At 31.3% G+C, this 27,551-nt stretch overlaps 1 protein-coding gene across 1 annotated transcript in view; it reads right to left on the reverse strand.

Moving 5' to 3' along the window:
* NLG-4 (neuroligin 4) overlaps positions 1–27,551 on the reverse strand; it is an 88,158-nt gene that overhangs the window by 7,461 nt on the left and 53,146 nt on the right. The gene's annotated exons all lie outside the window — the stretch shown is intronic.

Raw genomic sequence — 27,551 nt, forward strand, 5'->3', positions numbered from 1 at the left:
GAACAATCGATAAAATTGTCTTGTTGAATTTTATCATATATATTACTGGATCTCTAATTGTTTCATCCCATTGACAGTTATTCTGTTTTTAAATTGTTTGTGAACTTAATAAAAACTTTAAGTTAAGAAGCGCCATAACGCTATAATTTCTGAAATTAATTCGTTTAAATGAATTTACAATAGTTCAACATCTTAATGTTCTGACCGTTATGGCGCTTCTTAATTTAAAGCATTATGTTTAACATTAGCGGTCTTTCAATCTTATTATTGTTAATAAAAACTTACGTTAAAGTTTGATTTCAGCAAGATTTACTTTTGCGTTTGCAAATAGCCAAAGGAATATCCTTAGCTTACTGGGTCGGTATCTCATATGCAGTTTATTTACTTACGCGTCTATTTCGCTGATTTTAGCTAGCGCTTGTTTTGCCATGCCATCGCTGTTTCACTGTAAGAGACGCAAAACTCTTTAGAGCGCGCCGAATCGCAGGAGTTCTCAAAGGAGTCCGTTTTGATTTACGCTTCGCGGCAGCTCGTTTAATATTCGCGGATGCTTTGAAAAGGATATGATCTCGCTACTTGCGCAGTATCATGTGACTCGTTCGATTACAGAACGAAAATATAGATAACATTCTCCCGATAAATGAAAACAGAATTTCCTCGATCACTTTCCTATGTCGTTTATATCGAATATATGAAATTTATTCATATATTTGATATAACGACTGATTTAGAAGGAAAATTGTAGATATGGTTTTAGATATCTGATGTTTAGTGATAGTACGTGGTACGTTTGTACCGAATGGCAATCCTGAGACAGAAATCCTGCATACAGATTTCATCCCGGAAATCCGATTAGTATTATAGTTAGTTAGCTTGCAAGAGAAGATATACATCACATACGGGATCTCTCTACACGAATATAGTTATTACTCGCTTGCGAAATATCAGTTAATGTAAAACGACTTGTTAGCAAATCTTCTGAAATGCTTTAAATTTCGCAAACGAACTAACTTTTTCTATTGAGATCATAATATGTAATGCTCGAAGAAGAAACTAAATATTGCAGCAAGCACTTCATTAATAAACTAAAAATTAGCATTGCATTACATGCTTTATGTCTAAATTCTTATGCAAATTTGTTTAGAGGTTAAAGAAAACGTTACTTTATTTGTGTTAACATTATGATACCGATAAAGAAATACAATATCGACTTTAAATATATAAAAGATTTGAATACAGAATCGACATTTTCATTACAATATTAATGGAAAATAACGCATAACAAAACTCTGAATTTTACTTATAACATTATAAATATTTGAGATAATACTAAACTTTTAAATGGTACTAGATAAAATACGTCAGCACATTAGTTTTTTTAAGTTTTTTTGGAAATTCTTTTTTAGAATTTTAGAATTCATTATTTAACATTGAGAATTTTATATTTTATTAATTTTCTTTTAACGCAAGCAATAAGAAAAGTTAATTCTTTTTGACAATGTATTGATTAGCATTTTATACCTAGATATTCTAATCTATCTAATTATATTCGATATTAAATCATCAAAAGGATTGTAATATAAGTCTGCTGAAAAAAAAATATATAGTTTTTAATCAGAATTCGTAGCGAAGAATCGCACAAATCGTCATTGATGTCGAACTAATCGCTGCCCAGTAATTCGTGTCCCTTTTATCCCTTCCTTCCTTCCAAAATTGGCAAACACAGATCCGTGATTTCAGCGGGAGAAATACCGTACTGATTATACATACGTACATTATAATTTAATGTCCACGAATAATGGCTATCGCTCACATCCATCCAGATAATCATTTGTGCAGTGTTTGAGTTAGGTACATGTTACACATATTAAAATATTAGTCTTCTCTTCATTTTTTTCTGAAAGCTTTTACGATTATTAAAGATCGTATGAATGATACCTATTGCTATAAAAATTTACATTTACCAAAAAATGAATCCAAGAATATGTAGACATAATTCGTTAAAATATACTTCTTAATATATGTACAAACAGAATTGATTGATTATTCTCCTAAAAGGAGAAAAAAATAGCATTTTCGTTAAAAATAATTCCTTATTTATTTAATACTTTTATTAGAATATTTATCAGAATTTTTTATTTTCTCTCTAATTTGTTACAATTTTTTATTAATATTAATAATAATAGAAATTAAATTAATTTTTTTAATACAAACCGCTTAAGATTTCTTGTAATCTCTTTTCTTTGTAATCTCTCGAATAAACTTTCATGAATTTTTTTTCATGACGGCATCTGTCGATATTGGCAAAGTATTTTTCAATAAAGACTTTTTATCACATGAATATGTCATATTATATTTAGCTCAATCACGAACGTTGACTTACGTGCAGACTTATCCAAACTTTAATTTATTTTAAATTAACATATCAGAAAAAGAAACATTTATGTGCATGTATATATCCATATATATTTCTTTTTAACTTAAAATTATAATTTAAGCTTTATATGGGATTTTTTATTATCTTGTTATGTCTCATCTTATTATTGATTTAAATTTCAATTCTTTAAATATTCAATTATTCTCTCCTTTTCAAAGTCTTCTAAATTTTTATAACTGACGATATCTCATATTATAACTTTTAAGATTTAAGTAGTTTAAAATTCGGCGTCCTTATTTCTTTAAGTACAGCAATTGCAGGGTTTAACCCAATAAAGCTAAGAAGATTGTTGAAAGCGTATTTGTAAAAATAACGTAAATCGTAATGCGCGTCACGTTCCTAGGAGTTATCCTGGCCAGGATATCTGTCCTCCAGTGACCCGATTCGTGTGATCGAGATACAGTAGGAGCTTTGAGAATCGATGCAACCGACGTCACTACGAGTTTATTTCAATTTTCAATCTAATAAGAAATTCTTTCGCGACTATTTTTCAACCCGCCTCGTCTCCGGCGGACCCCCTATGCGAGGTAGATTTGTCTCTCGATCTTTTTCAGCGACCTCCTACATTCTCCGCTATCTTTCATGGCACCAGCGTCACCCCTTCCGCTATATTTCCCTCATGGAGCTTCCCTATCGCTCACCTCCCTCTTCTTCCTCTCTCAACCCTCTTCCTCGTCCCTCGTTCTCATCGTATCGTTGCAGATTCCTCGTACTTTTTACACGACTTATCTCCCACTGTCTGCTACGGTTACCTTCGCTCACGTAGTGACACTCCCTCCCATACCACCGTTCTCATTTGTTCCACAAAATTGTCCGAGAAAATGATGATACCTTCACCAGATACATAACCGCTGCCCTCGAGCGATGATTATTTTACGATCGGCAACTGAGCGCTTCGTCGTTTACTTTATTATATGCTAGATGGATGGACGAACGAATAAAGTTATCGAGTCGACCACGGAGAAGTTTGCCTTGGAAAAAAGTTAGCGGATTCTCACACTGATAGTAATATTTTATTGAAAGAATTTTTCTGTTGTCTCGAATTCATAAAGTTGGAGAAACTCCATTCACGCTTAACATTTCGAAGTATGTTGTTGGAATGCTATGCAATTTACAAATGAGGTAGAATATAGAATAAAAGAGGTGTATGATAATATATCTAGAATACCAATTAAATAAAAATGTATTTATTTTAAAGTCAACATTTTAGATATTTTAAAAATACAAATTTGCTACATTCTTTGATAGTGTCTTCAAGCATTTTGAAGTATTTTAAGTTGAATGCTTTATAAAGAACAAACGAAGTAGAATATGAAGATGTAGTAAGATGATACTTATGATATATTCAGGATATCAATTAAATAAAAATGCATTTATTTTAAATTTAACATTTTACATATTTTAAAAATATAAATTACTTTTATATTTTTAAATGATTTTAAAGCATTGAATCTACCACTGAATGCAATAATAAGAGTTCGGCCTTTCAAGCTCGTTATCTTTAAAATGCTTGAATTCGTTCGCTCTCTCTCTCTCTCTCTCTCTCTCCTCTCTCCCCTCTCTCTAATACTTAGGGGTGATCATTAACAAAAATTTAAGTTTATCGGCTCATAGCAATTATCTAAGTAAGAAAGTTGAAGTGAAGTTGGGTGTACTGCGTAGGTTATCTGCGAACTTGTCGCCTTTGATGAGATGTATATAAGTCTATTGTTGCGCCTTTATTTGACTACTGTTCGTCCATACTGATTGAACTAAATAAAACCAACCTGGATCATTTACAAAAGTTGCAGAACCAAAACATGAGAATTATATTTAGATGTAGTAGAACAGTGAGAATAATAGATATGCTTGAGGCATTACAGTTTATGTCGATCAGAGAGAGAATATAATGTATGCATTATAATATATAAGATGATAAATGGGCTATGTCTTAATTATTTAGCAAATAAAATAAAATTGGTGCAATCAGGGGATGCGATACAAACAAGACAGGAGAGTAACTTAGTAATAGATAGATGCAGAACTAGAGAGGAACAAAAAATGCTTCTATATGTGGGATTTAATATATTTAATAGCTTACCGAAAGAAGTAATGGAAGAAAAAAGATTACAAAATTTTAGAAGAGTATTGACGCAAACTATTAAGAATAGAGAGCGTAAAGCAAGATAAAATTTATCAAAATGTTAATCTATTGTATTAAATCTATTGTTTTAAATTGTTAAGTGTTGAATTGTTAAATTGTAAGTAGCTATTGAAGCTAATAAACGTTCATTCATTCATTCTCTCCCCTCCCCCTCTACCTCTGTCTCTTTCTCCCTGTCTCTCTCTCTCTCCCTCTCTTTCTCTGAAATTCTAAAAGAATACTTTATGTTTTATAAAAATTTGAAACTTGATCTCTTTCTCCAGATTCGCGTACGCAGATTTAATAAAAATTTCTTTTTACTTTTATCACTTTATTTTTGCAATTAACTGATTAGAACAAACTTTCATTCTTGTAAAATAACCATCGGAAAATCAGGAAATTATTTTCATCGAGCGCAAATACTCGGTACAGAAAATCCGAATATCTGACAAAATCGGGAACGATCGAAAATAAAGGAAGGAGAATAGAAGGATTAAAATCGGTCGCCAACTTCTCGTTAATTTCTTCTTTTTGACGATGTTTACTTCCTCCTAATCCATTAAACGGTCCGTTAGCGTTATAACGTATTTTCCTATCTTCTCATTCTCGCCCTTTTCCTTCTATATCATTTTCTCTAAGTTTCTTCGACCACATTCATCCTGACTGTTCCCCCTATCCTCGTTGGCAAAACTTCGCGACGGGCACGTTCGCATCCTTGTAATCGGAGGCTACCACCAAATTCGATACACCGATCACGCTTCTGTCGTCGACAAGGAATCCCATTTCCTGCACATGCGAGCCCCGTCTTCCAAGAAAATCTTTCCTATATCCTGCCGACGCTTCTTATTGCAAGAAGATATCCTCGTCAGTTAACAAACGTTGGATGTATCAACTTCAGATTTCGGCTATAATATTTCCTATTGTTTACGACATTATTAAATAAAAGAGAAACTGTTAAATTATTATCGATATTTATTTTCATAATGTAACTTTTTTCTCTATTTTCTTATATAATATCAAGTTTAAAATGTTTGGAAATCAATAATGTATAACATTAAAATATTTAAAAGTTAGTTTAAGTTGCTAAAGCAGTTCCTTGAGTTCCTTGTATTCTAAAGATAAAATGTCTTTTAAATTCTAAAAATATGTATATGGTTACAGGTTTTATTATACTTTATATAGCTTTATATTATATTATTGTGATACATCCTATATTCAATGTACAGAGATAAGCAACGTGCTGCAGTCTTAATCATTTCTCATTAGTAAATACCAAAACGCGGCTTCATCGTTAAGTTTTCTCCATGCAAGTATATTTTCCGCTTCCACAGCACGAAATGCGAAATTTGCTGGTGACTTCAGAAGTCGACGGAGACCATTAGCTCGAAGACGACGAGCAACGCGTAAACATGTTATTCAAATTCCGTCTTCATATCCGTTTTCAGACTGTGTCAGTGCCCTTGACGAAGGGTTACTACGTGAGACGTCGAGATCGAAGAGTAAGCTACGAGAACAGCGCGAGAAGCTGTGAGAACGCAAATTGGAATGACGAAGGGTGTTGAAGGGTCGACGCAGTGGATTCTGCACGATGTCGCTACTAATTGCTATTCAATTAGTCGGGATTACACCTCGAATCCTTAGATCCTTCTGCATTCACCCGGATATACCTGCCAATCTACAGGTTCGCCAAAGGATGCTATTTTTTAATCACATCCGACTATAAAGCAATCATTTTTATGAATTGTAACCGGGAAATGCTATTATATATAGATGGTATAGGAAATAACAAAAATTAATAACATTGAAATTATATCTAATCAGTAGTTTCTCATGTATGTTGTAATAATGTTTCAATTAATTTTAATTCACATTCAATTATTGAAATCTAAAACATAAAAGATATTCTATTACAAAGATATTATATTTTACAGGTTATATTAATTTGCAATAAAAATTTAACATGGATATTACGATACAAAGATTTAGCTGAACTTGTTCTTCTCGTGTATTTGGCAGAAAAAGTTCAAGATAAATTATTTAATAATTTATTGAGAAAAGTTTCTATAACATAATATATTATTGATCATTTTCTCCAATATACAAATAACTCATTGTTTACTCATATTTTAATATTTATATCAATTACTAACACGAAATTTTATTCTCCTTTCGATGAAATGTAATTTTTATATCATGAATAATTAAATGAAATTAGACCATGTTAAGTTATAGCACGAGATGAAATCTTGTGCGTTATTATTTTGAAGAAATTCGTTAATTAACAGACTGTAACTAAAACGATCGGTCCGTATTTTTTTATTGGTGATATACACGCTTCGTGTGGCATTCCAATTCCGAGGCGAGGTACATGGTGCCGAATATCGGTGGGGTACCTGCGCGCGCGTGCGCTGTGGGTGACGTGAGCAAACGTGTATGTATATGTGATCGATTTGCGAATTCGCACGCGCGTTTTTGCATGACCGAGCGGAATGACCGTTTTTACGTTTGAAGCGGCCTTTCGCGAGATGCACTAGCAATTATCCTAAATGCAGCCTCCCGTTACCCGAATGCAGAGCGCGACGACAGCAACAGAGTAGGGGGAGGATCGGTGTTAATTACTTTATCTGTTTACAGGTCCCGTCGAAAGCCAATCTCGATGAAAACGACTAGTTTGCGCCTCTTTTTGGGGCGGAATGTCCTACAATGTGTGCGCTGTCTACACTAAGAGTTGTGGACGCGCTGTGATTGAAGATAAAGAAACGGCGAGTAACACTTTTCAATTCTGTTAAAATTGAAAGATGTTATTCGCCATTCCTTTACTGTAATAAAAATTTTATATTAATTTTAAATTAAATTAATATAGATGTTTTCTCAATAAGACTTAACGTTACTTGATATTTAAAAATGTAAGTTCTTTTAATATTTGATCGAACTCATGTAAACTTTATTAAACCTAATCTATGTTAAGCTTTTTTTAATTTCTTAGTCCTATTAAATCGTTTAAATGCATCCATGCAATATTGTATGATATACTTCGTTGAATTTTATAACATTTGTAGCATTTGATGACGCTTTTGAATTTCGAATTTCTAGTTTGTGCTCGTTCAACCGGATACAGCGAATTCCGCGGAATTTCCGCTGGATGATTGCACGAGGAAGCGAATGAAAGAATTTCGATGTGGTGCTGGATTATGGCTGATTTCGTTCACAGTAACTGACACAAAACTGTATTTATACTCTCTTCTAGGAATTTTTCAAAATTTTATTAATCAATATTAACTACTAATTTATAATAATCAAATGTGTCGTTTTTTTCACAAAAATGTATTAGCCTTAATTTTTTGAAATCCTTTTTTTTCATTATCTTAAAAATATTAATTTTTCTTACTTGAGTCACTCTTTTACCGCAATGATCCTTTGTTTTTCTCTTTGTTCTATGTTTTGTTTGCTATTTTAGTTATTAGTTTTTTTCACATGTATTATTTTGAAGCCTGGATTACAAAAATAGCCAATTTTTTATAGAGCGTACTTCAATCTTGCCGATACTCTCCTGTAGGTACTTATTATATCTATGTATGTATATTTTCATTTTCAACGCGTCTCTTTTATCGCGACGGATTTACATGTGCGTTGATCTTGAAAAAGGCAAAGCCATTCTTTCTTATGAATATCTAAACGCGATACGCATTACTCATATCTGAAGCGTACGTATTTCGTGTCTTAAGACTTACTTAATATCGAGTACATATGCATAATCTTATATGATTACATGGAAAAAATGATTCTGCTGAAGGATTTAAAATTTTGCTGGATAGAGATCTAAAAATAATTTTGTTGAACTATTAAAATGGTTATGTTGGAAACTAAAAACCGATGAGCAATGTGGCAAAAAATTTTGATATATTCTAGCAATCAGTTTGAGTTTCCAACAAAATTATTTTGATGATCCAACAAATTATTTTCAGATCTGTATGCAAAATTTTAGATCTTTCAGCAAAATTATTCAGCAAAGTATAAATATCGTTTCTTAGAATCATTTAATGCTTTGATAGAATTGATTGTCGAAATCTACTATTTTCCATTACTCGGGTTAACAATCTTGTAAACAAGTAGATCAAAGTGTGCAAGACTCTTTTGGCACCAGCAACGGTTGTAATTCGTCGTTATAATGTTTACTGCAAGGGGAACGCATTAGGTCATGGAAAGACCTACGAGCACGCAGTCACGTTAACTGCTAAGAAAGGCGAGTTTCCAATTACGGAAGTACGAAGCCAAGTTTATCTAAAGAACTAGAAATTAGTGTTCCCAAGGCACAACGGAAGAGTCCGATCTACGTTTTTGCAAATTAAAGGCGAGTGTATTGAAAGTTTACTTGGAAATGTTATTCACATTGCATTACAATCTAATTAGCAAAATTGCAGTTACATATTATATCTTTTCAATATGCTTGATTTTGTACTATATGATTTATAAATATTGTTTATATTCATAATCAGATAATTAACTATTTATAAATTTTGTATTTTCGGAATTATTTATTACATTTGGGATTATATACTTATATAAAAAATACCTTACATAGCTTATGATTCTAAAAATTAAAAGATTTATTGATTGCAATAAAAGAAATTTAGGCGTCTCATTTTCAATGTTAAATTTTTTAAAGGTAAAAGTGTTGTATGCTTTAATATGCATATTTCATGGCAATTGCAAAATGTCAATATTTAAATACTTGAAGCATCCAAATATTTTAGAGTTTATAAACGTGTGGGAGTTACAAAAATTCAGATATTTTGGTGTAATGCTTACGGAGACAAAAAAAATATTATTTAGGATCAACGTGTCAAATACCATACAATTTAAGCATGAAAAATCTCTTTTTGCAAAAATTTATGTCAGAATTTCTGTCGAAATAAATAGATTAGTTGTTTTGTTTATCAGAAGAGAACAGACAGAAAGCGAACAGATAAAAAATGTTACAAGAAAAGAGGGAAAAAGAAACATAGAAAGCGATAACGAACGGGTTTAGAGGTACAAAGAGAATTCGATTTACTATGCGGTAGAAGACTAAAAGGGCCACTTTTGCGGATTCGACGGGCGCCATATACGGTTCTGCAGTTTCGCGACTCGGTTAATGGTGAATCCAACAATAATTTCAGCGAAAGCTGTACCAGCACCAGCGTGCAATTTACAATCATTACTGGCGATATATCCGACAAAATACTGTCGTTATTTCGAATTCTGAGAACTTATTCGATATATATCTGTACATGTATTTGGAAAACTAAATACATTGCATATGGAAAATGTAGAAAATACCTAATGTAGTTAAACATTCTAAATATCTCGAGAGATTTATTGATTGTATAATAGAAGATTGTATAATAAAATAAATTTATGTATCTCATTTTCAGTGATACATTATTTAAGATACAAAAGTAAGTAAAGCACATAAAATTTATGAAAAAGTCACTGGCAATGAAAGAAAAGAAAATATTTTTTAATCTTTTAGTTGATCATACTAACTCAATCAAGTATAATGGAGTACAAATATATAAATAAAGTTTTACGAGAATAAAAGACTAACACTCTTTGATGCAGACAGATATGTAATTATAGAGATACTTTATTTTTTATTTGAACAATTTAAAAAATTATGAATATTATGATCATCTAATTACTTTTGAGTGAGCTAAATAATTAATTTCTGTTAATAGGAAATGCAAGCTACGTCTGAATAGAAATTAAACAGACATTTCTTTCGTTAAATGTATCCATTTTAGAGTATCAATGCTTTTAAATAAATTACGCGATTTTAAATGTGCGTAGATTCTTGTATCGATTGTATCTTATGTTGATAGTAACCGTATATACAACAATGGGTCAAAGGGACGAAATTAGATTATTTCGATCTCATCCTTCTCACGTTCACGCATAATTTACGCATGCGTAGCATCGTACGCGTTGTGTGTACTTGTACGTGCGTTTGCACGCATATATACAATACATATATATACTATAATACGGAATCATGAATAGGATAGCATGACAAAGAGATTGTATTGGATTAATGCAACGATATCTAATCACTGATGCTAAGAGACACAACGTTGCTAACATATGTCAAAGTATAGTAATAGTTTAAATAACAAAAATTCACAATAGGTTAATCTAGACCGCGCTATAAATCAAATAAGTAAGGAAAGAGCCAATATGGTCGAAGACTAGATTTTTTTACAAACATGTCCAATAATATTTTTTAATACATTAAATAAACTAAAATTGATGTAATAATATTACAATTAAATTGATCGTGTAAATTTGATAATAATGTTATTAGGATCTTAAAATCCGATAAAAAACTTATTGAAAAAAAAATGTTTTACTATATATTTTTAATTTTTATGTGTATCAGAATATAAATCAATTCATTTCTGTAGTTTCAAATTAAAAAACGTTCATATTAACGTATTTAATGAATAATAAACTGTATGTGAATTTGAGTCAAATTTAATATATTTTTTCAAGTTAAATTATCGACACATTAAGTAGAAGCAATGGTGGGAATTATAGAAATAATTAAAAATAACAAGCAATTTGACATCATGAATTTAACAGTGAACGTTATCGAATTTAAAAATAGGAATTTAAATTTTATGACGGATTTTATAAAACTTTATGTAAAATTATCTACTTAGTTGAGTGTTTGCAATATGTAAGATGTGTGCAAGGCAAGGAAGATATGAAGGCCATATGCCTACAGACTCTTGGATTTAATGCAAGAAGAATTTAAATATTTGTTGGTAAAAGATTCTCACGGAAGAGACATTCTTGTAGGAAATTTAAAATGATTTCTGAGAGGAGCTTTACGCATGCCGGCTTGTATAGTACAGGAATGTTATGAGCGAAAACCGCCGCTTAACCTAGACCGTTCTTTACAATACTCATGAATTTTTCAACGATTAGCCCGGCAAAGAAAGGCATCCTCTAGCATTTAATTCAGTCGCCTTTATTAAATTCGAAAGACGAGAATGGAATGTCCGAACTTACTTCGTTAATTAAAGAAGAAGACTGCTGCGCGTGAAGAGTCTGAGAGCGGGAATATTGCGCAACATCTGAAATACGATTTTACGGTAGGAAAAATACGGCCGCGCGAGAGTAGAAACTGTCGAATGGTGTCGAGACCGACAGGCGGCTGGCATAAAGTCTTTTTAATATCTTCCCGTGTCATCCTTTCGCTGCCAACTTCGCAACTTATGAACTTGGGCGACATGCACGTTCTTAAAAGCAGGACGCAAAACGCGTGGAAGTTTTTAGTGTCGGTGAATTTATGATGGAAAAATGTGGAAATTTCGTAGACTCGAAAATCTATAGAATCGATCATACTTGACAATAATTCATGGCTTAAAAAAAGCACCGTAAAAATCAAATATCCATTTCAAATAGCAAAACATTTGATCTAATGATTGGATTTTCTGAGGGTAGGTTTTTATTTGGAACATTTAAAAAAACAAGTTTAAAATTAATAAATGACGTAATAAATAATAGAAAGAACGATCTAAATCCGTAAGAATATACGTTGAAGACGAGATAGAAGATAGGAGGGAAGAAAAATGGAGGGACATAGCGGGAAAAACATATCTCGGCGGATGTGAAGGAAAATGGCGGGAGACATGTGTTGGCGTTTACGCCGCAACTTATCTGGTGCTACGAACTCTTCTTTTTACCCTCAACGTAGTCGCAGCTCGATGCCGGTATCTCGAATGCAAGGAGATCCTGCAGGATCATGCGCAAGTGGGAACGCCTTTGGAGAGCTAAGAAATATTCCTGGGAGGGCAAATCGCTCGATGCGATGAAAAATTGACTTTCAAGACGTTCTATAATCTAACCTCCCTCCTTTTTCTTTCTCTGTCGTTCTCCCTTCCTACACCTTACATATCATGCTTCCTACATCTCTTATCTTGTTTTATTTTGTTTTTTTTCTCTCGAGAATCTCCTTGTTCTCTAGCTTGTTTCCTGTCGCTTTCTTTTATTTTATCGTTGTTGAATTTCGTCATTTAACCTTGTTATTTATTCTTGCTTATTTTGTTGATTATCTTATCTTTCTCTTTTCCTCTCTCTCTCTCTCTCTCTCTCTCTCTCTCTCTTCCTTATTTTCTTTTAATCTCTCCATTATACTATTTCTTGTTCTTATTTTTTCTGTACTTTCTCGATTTTTACAGCTTTGGTCGCTTCCCATTTTTTAATTTCCTTTCTCTTAGATCTATGATTTTTTTCTAAAATAAACAAAATAGAATAGATACTAAGATGTCACAGATTGTAATCTGAACAATGTAAGCATGTCCTGATATAACACGAGAAGAATGAAATAGTGAAAAGTATCTAGACTATCATAAAGAGAAGGATCTCTATGAACAAACCGGTGCGATGTTTGACGCGTGGAAAAAAGGAAGATCATGAGGATGGACGGGAAATTCAAGAAAAATGATGCTGAAAATATGAAGCAATTTAGAGGCGCATACTCTGCTCCTCCCGATATGCTTTCATCGTCGCGAAAACGTGTCGCCCTGTTCGAATCGATCAAAGCTGCTGCCACAATCTCTTTGTATTCTAGAATATATAGAATGTCCTATCTATCTCAGTTAGTCATAATGATATTGTTTTATGCATTGTTTGTTCAGCTTTGAATAAAAATCAATTCAAATTAAAATCGTATGATTTAGAGATGTGTACGTATTATGTGAAAAAACAAATTATAATACTAATTATAATACTAATTTTAGTTATTAATAGTAATTTAGTTAGAATTACACTTGGATATTTCTACGAATATAAGGAAGTACAGGCTTTTTGTATGCAAAGTAAAAAATGAATGTAAGATCAATAACCAAAGAAATGAGCGTAAACAAAAATATTGCATTAAGATAATTTAATATATTTTAATGATAATCATAAACAATCGACAATCATAATAATCATAAAAAATTGACGAATAGTGAATCGTAAAAGAGATCGGAAACGTTTCATTCACGGTTCAAATTATAAATTAAAAATTAAAAAAGAATGAATATAATAATAAAAGAATAGAATATATAAGAGACACTTTACAATATAATCTATAAATATTAGACATGATTTAAGTTTCATATAAAAATAATATAATCTTTTGATGATCCTTATTTATTCTTATATGAAACTTAATTCATGTCCGCGATATTTATAGATTATGCTTTAATGCGTCTCTTATTATAGTCTTTTATTATTATATTTGCGCTTATCTAATTTCTAATTTATAATCTGAAAAAAATTCTGTGAGTATACGAAACGTTTTCAATTTTTTCACGATTCGCCATTTGTCGATTTTTTTTATAAATAAATTATCTTAATTTGATATCTTTGTTTATGCTCGTTTTTTTATTATTTACCTTACATTTATTTATATTCCTACGTATTTCAATAGCTTCTGTAAAACATATATTCTGTAAAAGTTTAAAATCAGCGGAACAGAACACACTGCAAAGTTAATGAAGTGCACTATAACCGCGCACAACGTACCGTGTCAATACCCGTTCGTACTGTGACAAATTTACAATCTGTCCCGATTTCCTAACGTTCCTGCCATGTGTCTTTGTCGAGATCAGAGTGATCCTTCCAAGAAAAGCGATCGTGAAACGACACCTTGCATTTTCAATTGATCCCCTATTGTCGGACACCCGTTGGTCTCAATCGATTGTCCTCGAGTTTCACGTGTAAGATGGGACTACTGCTCGTCGACTTTCTGTGACTTAAAAACCAGCCTGAGGTCAAATACGTTCAGAATTTGCGCTGACGATATTCAATGCGAAATCTTTCAGCATTTAACGATAAATAGAAAAAATTTATACGTGCGTGTGAATATGTGCAAGGCGCAAATTCTCATTATCAGAATCTGAAAATGAGAATTGAAAATGCAAAAAATCCAAGGACCGAGTAATGGAAAGATCCATCTAACTACTTTAGCACATCTCATTTTTTGGATCTTTTTGCAAATCATAAATGTTTTTTTTCTCATATTACTGTTTTGATAGATTTTCCGATATATACCGAATTTATGGAGATTTAATTAAACGCTCAATTATCCAAATATATTGACAGATCAAGCAAACATAAAACAAAGCTCAAATTTTATATTTTCTCAATTTTTGTATTTTTCTCAATACAAATTTATTTTACAATTGGCTTGGTTTTGTTTATGCTAGCGTTTGTTCGTACTGACTAATTAGAAGTTATAACAGATCATATCACGAACAAATCATTCTCAGATTTCGTAAAAGTCCCGCAGATTGCAATAATAAACCAACAATGTGCGTGGTAATAACTCTGGACTGAGTTACATAGCTCGTTAATATAGCATGTCAACTCCTTGCAACGTCCGCAAACTTTCGTCACATTTCAAGCGCAGTACTTTTTACGATGTTTCTCACGTGATACTTTGTTTTTTTTTTAATGCGCTTATCATTTATCATACGTATATCATTTCACGTTGGCTGCGAGCCTTCCAAAATAGTCATTTCTCAGTATTTTCCTTCTTCTATATTCTCTTATTGATGTTTTCTTGTTTTAATTAGCATTTTATATATTTGTCATAAAAGTTTAAAGTTATTTCCCCTTAAACTTACATTTTACATTTATTTTAAGAATTTATTATTTTTTAAATTTATTATCTCTTTAAATTAGATATAATTGGAATCAGTCCTTAATGATTGTGAAGTTTTATGTAAACTTTGCAGTAATCATTATTTTATAATTAAATTTATTTTATTAACCAGTTACATATTTTATAATTAAATAATTTTTAATTAAATTAAATTAAATAAAATTAAGTACATTTTTAAGCAATAAAATATTAATATTGGAATTTTATCTTCTATATTATAATTTAGTCGAGACATTTTCCGCTTAAGTGCTTTATTCGCATATTATTTTCTACCAATATCACAGCAGCAAAATATTAATTAAACGAGCAATTATTGAAAATAAGGACGTATTCATAAATGAATTTAATTTAGAAAACCGTCAGCATTTTTTGAAACATTTTTTAATTCAACAAAATTAGCAAGTATTTCCTTATTTCATACTTTTTGTTAAAATACAAAAGATGTAATCATATAAATATGAATTTTGAGACTGAGATAGCGATATCCACATATTTGAAACTATATGTATATTAATACACATTACTTGACATACTAAATAATAGCATTTTACTTCAAATAGTGACTAATCATATAGTGACTAACCATGGAATGCGGAGAATAGGAGAATCAATGGACAGACAATATTCCGACAACGTTATTCGCGTTAATCAGGCCGTCGGCGATCGGAAGCTTATTAAAGAGATTTTCCGAAATCTCGCGGCAGGTGGTAACAAATTATCTCAGTAATACTTTAATGCCCGGTGCGGGAACTTGGAGCGAGTTGGAGTTTCCGCGGGTACCGTCCGCAAAGCCTGCAGCTTCTGCATTATGCGCCGTCCCTGTGCTTAACTATCGCAATATCGACGGACACGTCGCGCGAGTAACTTACGGCTATTCGTACCACCTCGGTCGGCACCAACTTCGTCTCCGTTGGAAAAGGCAATATTAATACCGGATGTAATCTCCGGCTGCATTCAGAGGACCTCGAACATACTTGGTCATTACCGCGGACTTCCGGCGTTTTGGATTACGTTATACAAGAGTGTCCTAGAAAAAACTGAATCGATATACTTCTCTCTGCTGCCTCTCTCTCGTCTCTTCTCTTCTAATCTTATAAGATTTATATTTCACTTTATGTAATGTAACATTCATATTTGCGATTTTTCTTATTCTACTTTTTCGCATATTTATGAATACTGAGAGTTCTCTCACTCAATTTACATACAGACATTTGTTATTTTTTATTCATTTAGCATTAATTGTTTGTGATTATATTTGAATATAATGCATCTATTACATTTAACAGATGTTAAAGCATTTGTAATATATTTAACATACAAATAGACTAAACATATTTGTCAATGTAAATATTTTTATCTCTCTTTGCAATTTTTTTCTTGATTTTTTACTAGGCCAATTATATTACACAAGATTTTGCAATTTTGTTACAGTTTAGTGTTGCCACATGCAGCTGTGGGTGTCATTCGGTTTATCAGAGATGCGGTCGGTAGCGCCAATGAAATTTTGTTGAAAGTTATTTCGTACTCTTCTACAAATTTCGTCACGACTAAATTATGAAGAACGACGCGCTGACAATTTCGCGATGACAATTCGAAGTTTTGCACCCGTTCATACGATTAGCGACAGCCATTGTCTCAGGCGCTCTCGAAAATTCACGACGCCACTAATTTCGCGAAAACGGTATTCATTAACCTGTCAATGGCAGCGTGCGCGTTGTCCTTTCGATCAATCGTTATTGAAGACATGGATGGCTATGTCAACAAGGCTAATTCGATGCTAGATAAAAGTGGGAAACGAACTCGAGCGGAGATCCCCACATTAACTTCTGATTTCTTAAATAGATCATTATCTTCATATTACATCGAAAATAAAGTATACCACTAAATATAGTGATTTAAAGAATAGAAATTCACTATACTAAGATCTTCCTAAAATGATGCCAATTGTACATCAAATTATTAAATTACTATTGTCAATTTAATTTGTGATATTACTACAGTAGTTTATTGTTGCGTTTCTAAGCCCGAAAAATCAATTCGGCGCGCAGTTCAAGTGACCACGTATGTAGTACCTATATAAATTCACATGAAAATATTTAAGCATCTATTAAGATCCAGCTTCGACTGTTATACAGACATTATCTCTTATTTGTTGTGTATTAAAACAATGGAATTTTCAATCAAAATTAGTAATTGCAATAAAAACTTTAGTAATTTTATATGTGAACAATAACCCTCACACATAATAAGGTACTTGAGCTGAATAAGGCCCAGGCACTAAATAAGGTCCGCTTTTAAATTGATTACTTTAAAACTCGCTTTACGCCTACGATATATGCTTAAAAGATGTGTCATAGGAAGTAAATAAAAAAGGATTAAAGAATTGGAATCAGTAGCAACACGTTTGTTTAATATAACAAAAACTTCTGTGTATGAAGCTAATATGAGCTATTTTTATAACAATCCACTGCAAAATTTACCAGTATACAATGTTTCATAATTTATTATTATTTATTATAATATTATTCAACTTCCAAACTATGCAAAATAACTAATAAATCAATTTTTTGAAATAAGTATAAGTATTTAAAAAAAAAATTTTTTTTTAACAATGTACTCATTGAATAAGGCCCACTTATGTGATTATTATAGCTATTATTATTTTTTATAAAATTATTATTATAGCTATTATTATTTAGAATATAATGATATTTATTTTATAGAGAGAGGAGCTCGATTTTTCTTAACATAAAATTCGTATTTTAAACTCTTACATGCCCTTTAATAATTTATTGTTTATTAATATCAAGAGTCCTTTATTCTTGTTAATTTTTATTATTATTTGTTTGTTATGTGTGGAGTTTACGTCGGAAAATAACGATTTTCACTGTTATCTTTTAAGAAGCCAAAATTACATTCAAATTGCTAGAAATTTCCAAAGATTAAAAAGTTAATTACAAACAAAATTAAAGATAATTGTAATATTTGAGAGTAGAGTAAGTCCTAAGGAATTTCCTATGATTAATAATCATTTTAAAACTGATTTAGAAAGAAAATGTTTACTTTCTTTATTATTTTCAATTTACTTTTGATTTGGGCTTTATTATATTCATATGCATGTAATAAAGCACAATGTCAAAGTTTAACAAAATTTTTTTTCCATTCATTTACACATATTCTATATAAACAATATATTTTATTTTTGGAAGTGAGTGAAATGAAAATTTAATTCTCACTTAGTTTATTTCAATATCCCTATAAATATAATTAAAAAAAAAAATAAATTAGATAATATTAGAGTTTAACACAATTCTTTTTTCGTTCATTTACACATATTCTATATAAACAATATATTTTATTTTTGGAAGTGAATGAAATGAAGATTTGATTCTCACTTACAATTAGTTTATTTCAATATCTCCATAAATTTAATTTTTAAAAAATAAAATTAATTAGGTGTGGACCCTATTCGGCTCAAATATCTTAGTAATTCTGAAATCATCAAATAAATTATTTTGTCGTAATTTAATCTAGCTAAATCAGACTTGGTACCACATTTCGAATGATATTAACTTTAAATCTCTATCAAGAAGAAGTGCATGTTCTGCGAACTTATGTATATACCATCATCGATCGATCAAAATTATCAGCCTGAAATTACGTCACGGCCAACTGGTACAAGATGACCAACATGCGTTGGCACAGCGTATGTCCTGATTAAAATCCCATCAGGATGCTACATAGGATGATAAACAGACATGGTAATCTCCTACATCGTTGCGCTATTAAAATCATTATCGCTGTTTATCATTTTAAAGAACTTTATATTTGTAATTATGTATTATAAAAATAGATTTAAGGTTTAAAATAGACTAAAGGTCAACAAAGATGTTTCTAAATAATGAATAATAATATATGTGCGTGTATATTCTCTCTAAAACAGTAAACTTATAGATATACATGTATCCCATACATAATATATAGGGTGACCCATTTTAATCTATCACCCCAAATATTTCTGTTCCCTTGCATTTTACAAGAAAATGTTTCAGACAAAAGTTGTATGGTTTCAAGGGGGCCATAAAATGGTACCATTGGTTTGACCTTGGATAGTCGATTAAAGGTTACATGAAGATCACCTTCAAGTGACCTTTAAGCGATTATCCAAGGTCAAACCAATGGTACCATTTTATGGCCCCCTTGAAACCATACAACTTTTGTCTGAAACATTTTCTTGTAAAATGCAAGGGAAATATTTGGAGTGATAAATTAAAATGGGTCTCTGTATAAAAATATCAGGTCACATAAAATATTTATTATTGAAATATTAAAAGCTTTTACGTTCGTATAAATTAAACATCTATAATACGATTCAGCACTAAATTTTTTTGAAGTGCCATAGTACATATCCCGAAGATTTTGTGAGTATGATACTGTTGACAGAATTTACACGTCAGGATTTTGAGCTAGGAGTAAATTGAGGTAAATGGGCTAAAAGTGGTGTTTGTAAACATGTTTTACGGTTGTAAGTTTGTTTCTAAATAAAGTCTATTATAGAGTTTCTAAATAAAAATATAAGTCGAGTTACTTTAAATTAAGGCTCCTTTGAGATGAATCGATCAATAAATTAATGCCTTTGTAAGCCATGCACTGGATCTCGGTGTGAAATATTTTCTTTATTTAATCTCTCATACAAACTCCAAAACTCCATACGTTTCGATCCTCGTTCGGATCCTTTTCAATGTCAGAAATTTACATTCGCGAAATCATTGTGTTTCCTGATACACTATACAATAATGAATAAAGTATTACAATATATTGTTGATAAACGCAGAACATTATATAATAATTAATATATGTACACATAAATTCATTTTTATTTTTATTTTTACTTACATGAGTTTCACGGTAATGATAATGATATGTTAACAAACAGACTGCTACAATTCATCTAACAAGTACGAAAACATACCTCGGTGAAATAATCAGATATAGAATAAGAAACATTGAAGAGAGGAAGATTTATTTGTTAAGCAATAGATTGTCATAAGCGCTGTCTAACAGTTCTGTGTCAGACTAAATTTAAACTATTTTTTTTGTTTGCGAATGAAAATCATTTCCGATACGAGTCTTTTGTTTAAAATTTTCTCTTCATCAAGAATCTGTATGTTATTCCAATCGAATTCATGTAAATAGTGTATCAGGAAACACAATGATTTCGCGAATGTAAATTTCTGACATTGAAAAGGATCCGAACGAGGATCGAAACGTATGGAGTTTTGAGTTTGTATGAGAGATTAAATAAAGGAAATATTTCACACTGAGATCCAGTGCATGGTTTACAAAGTCATTAATTTATTGATCGATTCATTTCTAAATAAAACATTTAAAGATATAATTCAAGAGCTTTCGTGAATTTTACTCCATGCTTGTACGACTTATTTCATGTTATGTTTGAATTTTTTTGTATAGTTAGATTAATTAGTTCAATAGAAAATCACTTTCAACAAAAAACTACTTTTTTCCTCTTCAAAGTACCAAGTACAACTTCGAAGATTTTTTCACGCTGAACACAATGCTGTCATCAGAGTTTGAGTAACACATCAGGATTTTTAGTAAATTGGAGTATAACAGTAAATTGGGGTATTTTTTGGTCTATTTCTCCGCAATTTATTCAAAATCCTGACGCTGACGCTACGCAAATTCTGTCGACGGCATCGTGTTTAGCGCAAAAGATCTTCGAAGTATGGCTCATAGAGAGAGAAAAAATGATTTTTTGTCAAACTGTGTAATAAATCGCTAGATTTTTTATACATTTTCTATACCGCATTTATCTAAAAAATACTTTCAAGATGTAAAGCAACTTAACAATTAATTTGTTAATTAAAGTTTGTATGCTTTTAATTACCAAGTTAAATGTCCGTTTTGTATTTATATAAAACATTTTCATCAATGTAATTTAATTTTCTTGATGAAATTTAGTTTTAGAATTTTAATAATTTTTTAACTTTCTAATACAAGAATTTATGTGCTTATATTGTTTCCTTAAAAAATTTCAAATTATTTGATTACTACGTTGAATACTGTTTGTAAAAACGTAATGTACAATCCTCAACTTTACATGACTTTAATACGTGATTTTTTTCAATTAGCCATTTTCCATCGACGTCAATTTTTAACGATTAACGACATATATAATCGACAGTACAAAACGGCCGCAAAAATGCGTGACAGCTGTCGTTTTATTTTCATGTGATAACGCTGCCTGCCATCCTTCTAGCGTCATTGATGCTGACACAGGCGCATCTCGTAGCTGCAACCACTAAGCCCCAACCGTGAGCGCATTAATTCTTAACGCCAAATTGGCATTGCATTAGCGGCACTCTGTCATGGTAATACCGTGATTAAGTGCTATACACCTATGCCGTGGCATTCGTCTGGACAATGTAGCACTGTATTCGCATTGTGGCACCAAAAAGTAATGAAGCAATCTGCGTAACCTGATTTCATCATCCCTGTCATATGTTTGCTCAACAATGCGCATTAAATCGACCGATATCGACCAAATAGCTGTAAATTTACGCTTTTCATTACCTTGATGCGCTTTAAATAAGAATTTGAAAATAATAATGAAACTAATAATTAAGATTTTAAATTAACAGTTAAAAGTTTTAATATATAGAATTAAAGAAAGCAACTAAAGTAACTTTTATTTATATTTAATAACATCTCGAATTTTCAGTTTAAACAAATTGCGCGCCAATTTGTCGTTCTTGAAACACAGTCCTGAATTGAAACTGGAATACGTAATATCATAAATTAAATTGATAATTAATTTATATAACTAGTATATGCTGGAAGAATATATGTTTTTTTTAGACGACGCGACGTATAAATAAACAATAGTAAATGAAAATCGACCGATAAATATCGGTAACATAAAAAATGTTTTTTTAAATTTTATTTTTTTAAATAATAACTGTATATTACAACAGTAAATTAAAATTGAAATTAAAATTACTCTTGTAGAAGTAAAGATCCTTCTTCAAAAATTAACTGGTTGATTGTGTGTACCTAGTACACCGGGTCAATTGCAAGCTAAACTTCAATTGAAGTGGCTTCGTTTACAACCTCATCAAGAGTGCAAAGTATTGGACCTATGGAAGTTACTGTATGTCCGTCTACGTACAAGTTAATTTATGCTCATTTCATGTCCAACTCCACACGCAGATGGCATACAGTGTCGGGGCGTACATTACATAAACACGAAACACGCCACATAGGGAGTTCTGTTGCAAATGGAAGCGTGCTCATCAGCATCACCATCGATGCTTTAGGTTTCGACCATTTTAATCTCCGTGACCCGTACCAGAGCGACAGTTATTCGCCGACACTCGTGTCAAATTGCTTGACGTTTTCCCGCCGCGAATTGCGGCCGCGAGAAATCCTACGGGAGCCATACATCGTTTAGTAATGCACGTTTCGTCAAATATACTGAGACATGCGTAGTACATAATGTAGAATTACGTTCAATTTTATAACTTAGTCGGTAATATTATATTACGCTCAGCACATACGCTATCATACTCTGTGTTTTAATATTAATTTGAATATCTATTTCTGCTTGCCTTTAATATATGTATTGCATCGATATGATGAGATTTATTATAATTCACGCAAAAACTTAATTCTTCGCAATCTAACTTTTTAACACAAGTGAAATTTAACTCTTAAATTTTTCTGAAATAAAGGAAAGAGTTCAGTTTCCCCCCTCCTAAATTATATCTTGTAATGTGTCTATTTGGTAATATAAGAGATGTTGAAGAGTTATCCTGAATTTTTTTGCATTTTCTGGAAACCTAAAACAGTAAAAAAATTTGGACTAAATAAGACTAATAATTTGGACTAAAAAGTCCAGATTGCAGAAAGGAGAAGTAAAAATATAATTGCAGATGGAGAATTAAGAAAATCTATAAATTTTCAAAAACTTTTTTTATTTCTTGTAACATCACATATGTAACAGTGCTTCTTGTTGACTATTGGCCGGGTTATAGTGTAGCTTCAGATATACCGTTGTGTAATGATACATTTCATTTTAGCTGTATTGATGAACGAATGGTTCAATCTGATGTGTTCCTCAGATTTGCGTGAGCGTTTTTAAAGGATTTTTAAGAGGATTAATATTGAATCGTACAAGAAAACCTTTTAGACCGGTATCGAGAGTGCAATCGGGCGAGATAAATTCGAGCATGGCGGAGTAATCACCCGATAAAGTTGTTGACCCGTGATTTTTAATCAATCTTCGTTCGCGCATCGCCGTGATCAGTCTGCGATATCCGAAAATCGAATGAACGCTAGCGAGACCCGGATTGACCGAATCTCCCCGAGTATAGCTGTAAAATCATTATTTTAACATCAACAATACTTACTGAACACGATCAATTATACTTCAACGTATCGAAAAATCTTCATTCAGTGTTCTATAATACTTTGACAATCAGAAAGAATGAAATAAAAGGGTTAATTTATAGATATTTAAACAAAGAGATACATACATTTTAACATTTGATCATGTTTCTGAATAGATATATTTTTACTTATATTTGATCAGTCAATAATTTTTTATTAAGTTGAAAAGTAGTTTTTTTCCTTATTAAGAAATATAATTTTTCGAATATATTATATATTGTGTCACTTTTGAAGTAGAGGAACGATATGTGAAATTTTATTAGTTTAATAATTTTATTTTTGGAAAAGTTGAATAATAGTGATATGTACATCACTCATTTGCTACAACAATGACATAAATAACACAACTAGTGTGTCCGATGAATATACCTAATGTTCGAATAATTGAATAAAAAATAAATGAAAATACTCATTCGAATACACTTCTTTTTTATTCGTCAAGAAACAAATAAATACCTTTTCATTCCATTTGAAAGAATATTTTTTAAATATGATTACGAATATTTTCGTTTCGTATTCACTTTTATTCTGTATTATCTGCAGAGCGCTTGCAAGCTTGCAAGAGAAAACAGAAATCTATGAAAACAATGGCTACGATTACACCGTGCGCTTAGTCTGCGACCTATACGATGAGCGTCCTTGTTTAACCTGTAGGTTAAACAAAGACATTTTTATTGGGAATAAATAATATATTTCGGAATTTAATGTCCACAGACCATAGTGAACGATTCGCCCAAGATATCATATAAAATGTTTATAACATTACTGTGATGTAACCGGAATTATATCGGAATATGTATGGCGCTCTATCAAATAGATAATTATAAATATAAAATGTATTGCTTGCTAAAATATTTTTCAAAATTTCTAAATTTCCTTCATATAATCTGAATATTACAATGACAAAAATAAATAAAATTCATTTTTTTTTACTTAAAGTTATCAAATTGCCGGTTATAGTTAAGGGAGAACGATTACTTATTGGAGCTTTCTTTTAAAGTTTATATTTTGTTTGAATGAATATGAATACTCGTTAAATATTCATAGTTTTTTATATATGAATAAATATTTTTTGAAAACCCAAAATTTTGAATAAATATATGATTACATTTTTTTATGAAAATTTTGAATAAATACAATTTGGAGCTCAATTACAAATTTTGTATTCATCGGGCACACTAAACACAACGAACATAACAAACTTGATATAACAAAATTAGTTTTTCCAAGAAATGAATTTTACAATATTTTGAATCATAAAAATTTTGTAATATTTAATTTTGAAATGCAATTTTGATATAATAATTGATTAAAGGAAATAAAATAATTGAGTAGAGGAATAAAAATATATCATTCTGTATAAAGACTATTCTTTTTTTTTTTCTTAAATTTCCTTTTTCTGTAAGCAACTAAAAAATGACAATTTTTTAGTTATGTCATAGTATTAAGTGAGTGACATATATGTATGATAATAATTCATCAAATACGTTAATCTAGCTGATTCATAAAAGATTATCTGCAAATATAACAAATCGAGCAGTTTGATCACCTGCTGATTAATTACTGACAATGAGTTACGAAAAATTGCGTTTCTTTCAGCTGCCACAGAAACGAAGCTCTATAGCAGAAAACGCGGTTTTCATTAGGTACTAAGTAATTAATTGGCACTTCATTTGCATAACTGTCACAAAGGCTGCCGTTTGATCGATGTTCTTCCGCGCATTAATTGATCGATGGTTCTGTTCAAATCCTCGAATTCCCCGTGCACCTTTATGTTAAATTAAAAATTTAAATGTATCCAGAATTTCGGATATAATCCTTCAATTTAACAGAAGCATTAATTTGTTAGAAATATTAATTTTAACTTCTTATCGAATTTTTTCATAATGAAGAAGCACATACAAGCAAAGTAAAGTAAAAGTTCCATTTAACATTTTTGTATTAAATATTTCTTTGTTTTTGCATTCAGTATTTAATGGATAGTTGAATGCGAAATTCGTCGAGCATCAATCAACATAATATGCAAGGAACTGCAGGAAAATTTTAATTTTATTCAAGCGGCAAACTTTTTAACAATATAATTGCAACAAAGTGCCGAGTGATCGATACCGCGATGCGGTTGGAAGCGGGATATAATGACGACAAGAATAGAGGTAACAAGAAACACATGGCTGCGTCTTTGCATTCAGTTCCAGAGCAGCTGCTGGTCGTTGGGAAACTGCAGCAGGGACTCGCGAGAACTTAAAGGCAAAGTTACGCCGCCTCAAACTCCAACTTGATACGCCCTCCTATCCACTGTCTTTCCCTTTACCGAGATACGGGTTTACCTTTATTTTTATGTACGAAAGTTGTTGCAGTCGTAAGCACCGCCAATGTTGTACCATCCGTGCTCATCGGAACGATAAAATAAAGCATCTCGCTGGCTGAAAAGTGCAACTTCATCCGAGAATTACATTTGAACCACTGATAGCTTTTACATTCTCGGTGTTTTCCATAAGATTTATATGAAGATTTTAAAAGCATACATTTTGTAAATTTTTCTTAGTTGAAATTTAATCAGTCACAATTAAATGTAGATATAGCAGTAATAATTAAAAGTCTTTAAAAAAGATGCATAGGTAGATAGATAAAAACTTTCGTAACAATAAAATTTCATTTTTAAGTTAATAAATCAATTCTCATTTGTATTTATAAATATATATATAGTTTAAATTCTTTTTAAACTAAATTTCATTTCATTAAATATTAATAATAATGGTGCCTTAAGAGAAAATGAAATAAGAATTGCAAGGCAGTCTCAGAAATCATGATTCGCCGGTCCGAGGTAATTCCACGATATTATAATTTGGCAGCTTCATCGAGTTGTTCTGAGCTGTTCCTCGATTGTCGAGTACCTGTCGTAATATGCCAGAATTCCCACGTGCATTAGTCTCGTACCCGTTAAGAGGATGTGTATGTATCGAAGCAGAGGGTAGAAAGGGGCGCGAGTTTGCCAAGTCCGTGCGAACTATTTTGGCAACGTCCCGACACTTAAGATGAACGGAATAAGGGTTGGAAGGAGATTGTGAAGGGTGGTTGACAGCTGCGTGTGCATTCTGAATACTAAATTGACTAGCTAAAGCATAATCCTTTTTCAAGCATGTAGGATTCTGAATTACTATATATTTAGGCAATAACTTTTTAATCATCTATATGATTTTATCAATAAATGATTTTGCTGATATAATGAAAATTTATTTTAGATTGTGGAATAAAATCAATAAAACCATTAGAGATACAAAGTATAATATATTGTTCCTTTTCATAAAAAATAACACAAGTAAAAAAATATGATTTTCGAGTTATTGCCATAAATGAATTAAGGTTACTCTATTAGTTATCAAAAGTAATAAACTAACTTAACTTCACAGTCCATTCGTCAAATAGCACTTGTGTTATTCTTAAAGTTCAAAGAGGTCATAATACCTTCTGCAAGAATGACACATTTTGAGTTGTGTCGTTCTTGTAAATAAAAGAAACAGTTTTCTACAGAGAATATTTAGAGATAAAATAATTTTAGTGTCATTAAAGTTTTTTTTAAAAAAGAAATTTTATTTTCGAAATCGTTTACCATATTATATCGTGTCATCTACGTTTCTTGTTGGAAAATGCCCAGACTATATTAAGATAATTATACACAAGGAGAGGTAAAGGATGCGCATCTACACATTAATGCCAGATGTGAGAAGAGATGTCTTATTATAATTCACAAATGCACATGTGCGTTGTTTAAGCGATGTCACACACACACACACACACACACACACACACACACACACACACACACA

The sequence above is a fragment of the Mycetomoellerius zeteki genome, unplaced genomic scaffold, assembly GCF_001594055.1.
Source record: "Mycetomoellerius zeteki isolate Tzet28-1 unplaced genomic scaffold, Tzet1.0 scaffold386, whole genome shotgun sequence".
NCBI classification, from domain to species: domain Eukaryota; kingdom Metazoa; phylum Arthropoda; class Insecta; order Hymenoptera; family Formicidae; genus Mycetomoellerius; species Mycetomoellerius zeteki.